The sequence below is a fragment of the Haematobia irritans genome, chromosome 3, assembly GCF_050003625.1.
Source record: "Haematobia irritans isolate KBUSLIRL chromosome 3, ASM5000362v1, whole genome shotgun sequence".
Taxonomy (NCBI): domain Eukaryota; kingdom Metazoa; phylum Arthropoda; class Insecta; order Diptera; family Muscidae; genus Haematobia; species Haematobia irritans.
The window spans coordinates 214,068,678-214,078,184 of record NC_134399.1 but is presented as its reverse complement, the minus strand read 5'-3'; positions in this window follow the sequence as shown (position 1 = coordinate 214,078,184).

Below are 9,507 nucleotides of genomic sequence, written 5' to 3'. Positions count from 1 at the left end.
TCGATGCACGGTTGTAGACGATACACCCAGCTTATTTGCGGCATCTCTGAGAGAGAGGTTAGGGTTTCGCTTGAAACTACCGGCAACTCTCTTTGTCGTCTCAGCGGCTTCCGGGTTTCGATTTCCCCCCGATCCAGACTTTCTGGCTGTCGACAAACGTTCCCCAAACACTTTGATTATATTTGTAACGGTTGATTTGGCAACTTTTAGCGATTTTGCCAGCGTTGCGTGCGAGTAGTTCGGATTTTCGCGATCCGCGAGCAAAATTGCTGCTATTCTTGCTTGGACGGCATTTTGACAACTGAAGAGTGAATTCCAAAATCAAAATAGGAGCAACATTCTACACACACACACCTTCAAAATGAGGGGTGTTCAGGTTTTTTAAATGCAAAATTGAAAGAAATACGTCAAGTTTATATTGACCAAATTTTGACCGTATCACCCTTTACTCCCCTGCTGACATTCGGATATATGTCTGGGATCCGACCCGGTGGAACACATATTTACCATACCCCATTTAGGATATCCCTGAAGAATTTTTCTCCAGCCGACCCTGATGTTAGTTTAGGGTAGCTGGCGAATTCCTCCATCGTAAGTATGGTGAAGAGATTTAGCTTTAGAAAATTCACAAAACATTCTGTTTTCTGTGATGGTGGGGGAGGGGGGGGGGGGTTTGTTTACCCCTAGTTCAATGGTTTAAATGTATATCTATGTCTACATACCACGTCGTCAGAGCCCCAATGTCATAACTGCCTATAGTAACTGCTATGGATCTATGACCACATCCCACCGTTATATCAACTTAGATACTTCCCTGGGGAAGTTGGAATATATGTTTGGTATCCGTCCTGTTAATATTTGACACATTCCAGTGAGGACACCACTGCTTAATTTTTCTCCAGCCGAAGCTAAATTTGGTGGAGGGGAGGTAGCGAATTCCTCCTTCGTAAACATTTTGTTTACTCGAGATAGAGTTGTATGTCCTGAGTTAATTGATCAATTTAATCGTAGTCTGTGTAACAATAGCGGAACTGACTATGGTAACTGGTATGGAACCACGGTAGCTCTCCGTTTTGCGGGTTCGGAGGTCTATGATTTAGCTCGGTGAGTGGGTTCCCGCAAGAGAATTTACATGACAGGACATCACTTATGAAAATAATTTTTTGTCATTGAAGTCTGGAAAATTGATAAAACAATCACTCAAGTTGATGCAGTCGTCTTCACCACTGGCTGCGTGGGGATTGTAGCAGTATTGGTGTTCAGGTTCAGGTTGTATTTGGGTGTGGAGCGCTGCGACGACTGCTGGATGCAGAAGTCAGAGGTAACTGTTCAGGTACCTGAAGATGCCAGATCCTAGCCGAAATGGCACCGATGAAGATATTGCCTTTCGTACCGCTGCAATGTCGCCTTTATTCCATCTCATCGCCGTTTAGGTGATTAATTGATTGTAGGTCCCTTCTGCAATCGAACTGGGTGACTTTGGCTGTTTAAGAGGATACCCACCGGAAGGTGGCAGGGTTTGAGAGGCTAGGTGAGAAAGCCGCAGTGTTGCCTCACAGGTAACTGTCCAGATACCTGAAGATGTCAGATCCTAGCTGAAATGGCACCGATGAAGATATTCCCTTCTGCTCCGCTGCAATGTCGCCTTTATTCCATCTCATCGCCATTTAGGTAATTAATTGATTGTAGGACCCTTCTGCAATCGAACTGGATGACTTTGGCTGTTTAAGAGGATATCCACCGAAAGGTGGCATTGTTTGAGAGGCTAGGTGAGAAAGCCGCAGTGTTGCCTCATTGTACATGTTGTACTCATGCTGCAGATATTGTTTCTGTGTCTTAGACTAACATCCAGTAGCATTCCATTTGGAGATTTCTACATAACGAAAGTTCAAACGGGGATCGCCTAATCGACTCTTATGCAATTGTCTCTTTATGTTCCCCCAAGTGTTACCAATCAATGCCTTCAAGATCTTGTTTCTACTTCCAAAGTTCTCAAAAACCTTTTCCGCGTGTTTACTTGTGACGATCAGCATATCAAACGACGCGAAATGGAACTTGTGGTTCGTGCACGGTGTTATGCTATGGCCACGTATGCGGATATCGAGCTCCTGATTAATGTTTTTGGTCCACGATATGAAAATGACCGTTTTGGAAGTAGAAAGTTTCAGACTACTACTGACAAATGCAGGGAAGTAGTCACCTCAAGTTCTTGATGTCTCTACCAGAACTTTTCAGATTCCTGCTGAAAAATAAATCCCTCATTGCAGGAAAGTAGTCATTAAACCTCATATCGAGATCATTAACGTCTCTGCATGATTGCCCGAATATGGACACCTGGTGACCATAGAGGAACTCGTGGAACGTAAAAGTTAAAGAGGAGAGGAGACATTACACCGTCTAATGATAAGCGAAACTGTATTCGCCTTTGTTTTTGGGCGAATACATAGATTGCCAAAGTTTCTTAAGATTATTATTTATTAAGTTTTCAGAATAACCTTTAAGAGAATTGCGTCATTTACCATATCGAAGGCATTAGACAAACTACGAGAATCCAATGTTTATGCGGTCTCTTCTGGAAACCATGCCAAAATTTGGTGTTCTGTGAAGTAGGACAGTTAAATTGTTTCCAGATTCATTGGAACTTTGAAAGAAGAGTAATCGGTCAATACGTTTGCTTTGGCTGAGGTATATTGTGGATAACGACAAATGGGTTTCCTCTCGAGATGCTGTATGATAAGTCAGTTAGAATCTCATGCCCCTCTCTTCGGACCAATAATCGTCACATTGACTGAAACCTCATCATACATCCTACCGGGGTTCGAGAGGGGTTTTACTTCTACTACTCAATTCATCTTTGTTATTGGTCGTACTCCAGTCCGAGCGGAAACCATGCTGATGTTTTGTGAAGTAGGGCAGTTAAATTGCTTGCAGATTTTTTGTAGCAGAGGAAAGAGGTGAATTCGGCCGAATGGTGATTTGGGTAATCGTCACGTTTCCAAAGATGACTTAAATTCCATCGTACATCCTGCCGGTCTGTAGCTGAGCCTAAGTTGTATTGCTCCAGTTATCTTTATTTTGATTGAAGAATATCCAGCGTAAATGGAAGGTTGTTAATAGAGACAATTATATGGATTATTATACTCATAGAATGGTGATGGGGGTATAATAAGTTTGTCATTCCGTTTGTAACACATCGAAATATCGATTTCTGACTATATAAAGTATATTTATTCTTGATCTAAGATAAATTCTGAGATATAACGATGTCCGTCTGTCTGTCTGTCTGTCTGTCTGTCTGTCTGGATATCTGTTGTAATCACGCTACAGCCTTCAATAATAAACCTATCTTGCTTAATTTTTGCACAAACTCGTTTTTTATCTCCAAGCAAGTCAAGTTCGAAGATGGGCTATATCGGTCCATGTTTTGGTATAGCTCCCATATAAACCGACTCCCCGATTTGGGGTCTTGGACTTCAAGATATCATATTTTCTATCCGATTTGCCTGAAATTGGAAACCTAGAGGTATTTTAGGACCATAAATAAGTGTGCCGAAAATGGTGCCTATTGGTCCATGTTTTGGTATAGCCCCCATATAGACCGATCTCCCGATTTTACTTCTTGGGTGTTTAGAAACTGTATTTTCTATCCGATTAGCTTGAAATTGAAAATCTAGATGTGTTTTAAGGCGACAAATAGGTGTGTCGAAAATGGGGTTTATCGGTCCCTGTTTTGGTGTAGCTCCCATATAGACCGATCTTCCAAATTTACTTCTTGGGTTTCTAGAATCATTAATTTTTATCCAATTTGCCAGAAATTAGAAATCTAGAGGTATTTTACGACCATAAAGAGGTGTGTCGAAAATGGTCCGTATCGGTCCATATTTTGGTATAGCCCCCCCTATATAGACTGAACTCCCGATTCTACTTCTTGGTCTCCTAGAAACCGTAGTTTTTACCGAATTCGTCTGCAATTGTGTCCTCTAGATTTCCAATTTCAGGCAAATTGGGTAAAAACTACGGATTCTAGAAGCCCAAGAAGTAAAATCTGCAGATCGGTCATTTTGGGGGCTATATCAAAACATGGACCGATACTCACAATTTTTGGCATACTTCTTTAATGTCCTAGAATAGAGGTGTAGAGATATTTCCGATTTGGGTAAAAATTACGGATTCTAGAAGATCAAGAAGTACAATCGGGAGATCGGTCTATATGTTGGCTATATCAAAACGTGGCCTGTACTCACCATGTTCGTTACACGTCTTAGGGGTCCTAGAGTACCTCCAGATTTCAAATGTCAGGTAAATTGGATTAAAACTACGGATTATAGAAACCCAAGAAGTAAAATCGGGAGATCGGTCAATATGGGGGGCTATATCAAAACATGAACCGATACGCCCCATTTTCGGCACACCTCTTTATAGTCCTAGGATACCTCTAGATTTTAAATTTCAGGCAAATCGGATAGAAAATACACTTTCTAACGCCTAAGAAGCAAAATCGGGAAATCGGTCCATATGGGGGCTATACCAAAACATGGACCGATAGACACCATTTTCGTTACACTTTTTGTTGGTCCTAAAATACCTCTGGATTTTCAATTTTAGGCAAATTGAATAAAAACTACAGTGTTTATAAGCCCAAGACCCCAAATCAAGAGGTCTGTTTATATGGGGACTATATCAAAACTTGGATCGATATAGCCCATCTTCAAACTTGACCTGCTTGCAAACAAAAGACGAATATGTGCAAATTTCAGGACGATAGCACCGTTATTGAAGGCTGTAGCGTGATTACAACGGACAGACAGACGGACATGCTTATATCGTCCTAGAATTTCTCCCTGTATATATATATATATATATATATATATATATATATATATATATATATATATATATATATATATATATATATATATATATATATATATATATATATATATATATATATATATATATATATATATATATATATATATATATATATATATATATTATATAGTCGGAAATCGATATTTCGATGTGTTACAAACGGAATGACAACCTTATTATACGGCCGTCACCATTCTATGCTGGTGGGTATAAATATATGTCTGTCATGTGCAGCGTTGCCAGAATTGTTTCACAAAAAACCGCTAGATTTGTCCAAAAAACTAGCCAAAAAAAGCTAAAAAATTTTAAAAAATAGCTAGAAAAAAAGCTAAAATTTTTTGTATCAAAAGTCACATTTTTGATTGAAATTTAACAAACTTAAAGGCTTTATATCACTTAAAATGCATATTATTTTAATTGTATTCATTTTAATTCAATTTCTGTGAGACTGTAAGAAAATTTAAGTCATATTAGCTCTGTTTGCGTACTCGATACATTTTGATTACTATCACAAATTTTTACTGGAAGTCCTTCGTTTATATTTCCTAGTAAAAACATTTTTCCCAGTAAACTTGCAATTGCCAGCTGGTTAATCATCAACAAGTCCAATGTGCGATATATTGCATAATGTCACATAGAACTGCATTAGAAAATATCAATATATTTCGTTTTAACTGAATTAATGATAAATTCGTGAACGTTAACACTTCTCCTAATTTTACCCAAGAGAATAAAACCCATCTAACTGTCTTGCAAGTTTATATTGAATAACTTTTATTCGAAAATTTCCCATACAAACCTATTGTTGTCCAATTTTCGTAAATGTAAATCCATTCCATTAATATATAGCAGATTTGTTTTTATCCTATCACTACGAATTTTTTCATTGCATTTTTTGATGTTAAAAAAATAATACCACATTCAAAACTTTATTTCCTTAATTATTTCTATATTCGGTTCCAAAGATTTTGTACACTAATGATTTTGGTATTGATTCCGAGTCAAATTTGAATTTAAATATTCGTTTTTTTCAGCTTTTTCTTCATGAGCTATCACAGTGCTTTAAAAACGTGCTAACGACAACTTAAATTTCCAAATTCAGACTCGACTTTAAGTAGAAATTATTCTATGTATACATTTTTAAAATAAAATGTTGAAAAACCTCTTCTATTTTTGAACGCTATTTTGGTTTGTGGTCAAGATACAAAAACTCCACAAATTTAAAGACTATTTCATTAATTTTAAGAATTTTTTAGAATTGACCCTAGCCTTCTTTCATGAAAAGATACCCATTTTTAAGTTGAATCACTTAACTATAAGGACAAAAAGAATTTATCGGCTATTGGACAAGGAAAACAGTTTATATAAGAAAAATTCACAAATGCTATTATAACCAAAATTCGCGTTCGTATTTTAAGGAAATGAAATCTTTGGCCTCACAACAATATTTTTTTAATGTACAAAGCAATTCACATCTACTATTTTAATTTAGTTATATCATAATAAACGAGTCAAATGCTAATATTCCTAATAATTTACTGACAGTTTATATAAGGAATTGAAATATGTGGAAAACCTTATTCTGACAGCAAGGCTTAGATAAAAACGAAGTTTTATCCATATTTCAATAGGAACATGTCGAAAATAAAAAAAGCCAAAAATAGCTAAAAGGGGCATGAAAAAAAGCCAGAAAAAAAGCTAAAAGCTAAATGCATTTTTTTCCCGCTAAACGTCTTCAAAAAAAGCCAAATCTAGCGGGAAAAAAGCTAAATTGGCAACGCTGGTCATGTGTCATAATTCAATAAAGTCTGTTTTAAGCAGTTTCGACATATCGTCTATGTAAAACGAAATTCCAGTCTTCAGACCTAATCATGGAGGGAGTCCTTTCATAGGTTTACAGTGTTCATTTGCATGCTTTCAAGGAAATGCTTCAATTGTGATCATTTATTTATCTTAAAAGCCAATAAAAATAAAGAACATTTTTAAGGGATAGGTCAGATATTTATGTGCATATTATGATTGTTTATGATCATCACGTTATTGTACTTTAACACTATCATGACAAATAAGAGCCCTCCTTGAAATATTTCTTTAGATAAAAAGGGTGCTTAATTTAATTTAATTCTTTTGAATTTTTTGTGATGATCTTATGCGTGTGTCTTTATTATAAACGCTATATCCTTCATTCTATGACTGTCATTAATTGCTAATTGTTTAAATTATTATGCACTGGATATGCTGCATAAGGAAGATATTTTTGTACCATAAGTCTTCACAATATACATGTGTATAGTACATAGGCAATAAAAAGATTATATAAAATCAGTTTCAAGAAAAATTATACATAAATTATGCACACAAATTTTTATTTTTTTTTTTCAATCACGAAATTAATATAATTAATAATCCAAATAATTTGTTAATTGAAATGCCTTCAATCACAGAAATTATAGTATCAATTAAAACATCAATCGAAAGTCAATTAAAAAATTAATTGATACTATCAAAGTTTGTTGAATCAATAAAATTTTTAATTGAATATTTTTTAAAACTCAATTAAGACTGTAATTTGAAAAATGTTCGTGAAATTTTTGTTGTGTGAGAATCTACGGCAATATGGTATTGAAAACTAAAACTTAACATAATATTGCAAACCAAGCGCTGGATTGGAATCCGGTCAATCAAGAAGGAAGGAAGAATAGTTGGAAGACCTAGAAAAACTTGGAGGCGATCAACAGAAAGCGAAATGAGGTACATATGATTAATAAGGGATCAACTTAGATACATAGCTTCAAAATGTGTGAGTTGAAAAATGCCTATTGTGAGCACCCTACGCTTCAGAGGGAATAAAAGGAATGAATTGATAATATATATTATTTAGTTATAGTAGAGGTGCTTCGATAAGCATGATCCATAGCTTCATTTTCTCTTGTTGTAAATTTCTCTGATATTTTCGAACGGATTCTTTCCCTTATCCCATTATCCATCGCGTGGATGATAATTTCTATTTCTTTTTTTTCTCGCTATTAAAATGGAAACATTTTGTTTTCAATCCTCCATAAAAATTTTGCAATAAAACTTAACACTTACTAGTCAATGATGTTGCTGGTTGATGGGTGTCAACCGAAACCATTATCATTGTGGAACCAAAAACAAAAAAGTGCTTTACGATCGTAAAGTCACCTGCTATATATTTTAATTTACAATTTTTGGCCTAAATTGTTTATTGGCTAATGCTTTGTTAACAAAAAAAGAAAACAAAGAAATAAAAGAGGGCTTTTATTGAATTAAATTTTTATGGTGGTCCCCATTGGAAGACTAGTGGAGAAAGTGTCATTTTTGTCTTTCTCACGGACAAAGAATTACGACAAAAAAAAAAATCGTTTTGTGAAACAACTTTAAAATCCATTGATGATGTTCCACTTCTGATTGACCAAATGAATCGTTCATCTCTAATATTATGATGATGATCAATGATCACGGTCATAAAACCATGGTTGCCACAGGCATTAACAACTTTTGTTTTTGTAGACACATTTTAATGATCGCCTCACCGGTGTCTGTTTGTTTTGTTTGGTTTCTTCAAATGACCTTTTAACAATAAAATCCACTCGTAAACCTAATGATCTTTTCTTCTCCAATCAAAAGACAAAACATAAAATATTTTCAAATGTGTAGAATGTAAAGATAATATTTGATAATTAAATTTACCATAAATTTACGAGTATTGAGGAACAGTGGTGCAACGCAATGTGAAGACATAACCATGTATGTGGCTAATTACAACACAGAAATAAATATTTACTTTAAGTGATAAAATTCAACATCACTTTAGGGAATATTTCGTTGCCTTGGATGATTTTAAAAATTTCGAGCAGTAGTGAGCTCATTCTTCCCGTCTAAGTATCACAAAAAAACTGGCACTCTATTTCGACCAAGGATTACATGGCAAATTGTAATTCATCCTAAGGGTAGGCATGGAAGTGGACTTCCGAACAAAACAAAAGGGCTGCAATGTCAAATCTCTACAAAGTCCCCAAGACTTCATAGCATTAATCGCAACATCGGAACATATGAGTGAATGAGAATGAGTAAATATGCGCACGATTTATTTCTAGTATCCATCAGCAACACGTCGATCTCCATATTTCTGATCAATTTTCATGTTAAAGTATTTTTAATATTTACAACTTACTTGTTGAACTGTGTTCAGCTTTCAATCGTATCACGATCCTATCGCCAAAGTAATAGTCAGTGGAGATGTAAGAACCATTTTAAAGTACAACCTTGCCACAATCAACCACAGAAAAGAAACTGCAAAATATATATGACCACTTAAAGACGATCGATTTCGAAAGAGTTATTCGTGCGTCTGAAGTGAAGGGAAGATTCTGCCTACATTTCTGTCAAGCCCGGAGGAGAAAAATTGCCAAAAGTACTGATCTAGAAAAAACACTTAAAAAGAACCGATGAAACCAGGTGAGTTTTTACAAATAGGCTGGTTTCGGCTTTTATTTCAAAAGATGAAATAGAAACAGAATTCTACTACAATTTGTGGAATTCCATTCCAAAAATTGTAGTAGAAGGAAGTTTCCCATTATAACTAGAATATCTTTGAATTATATAAAATAATCA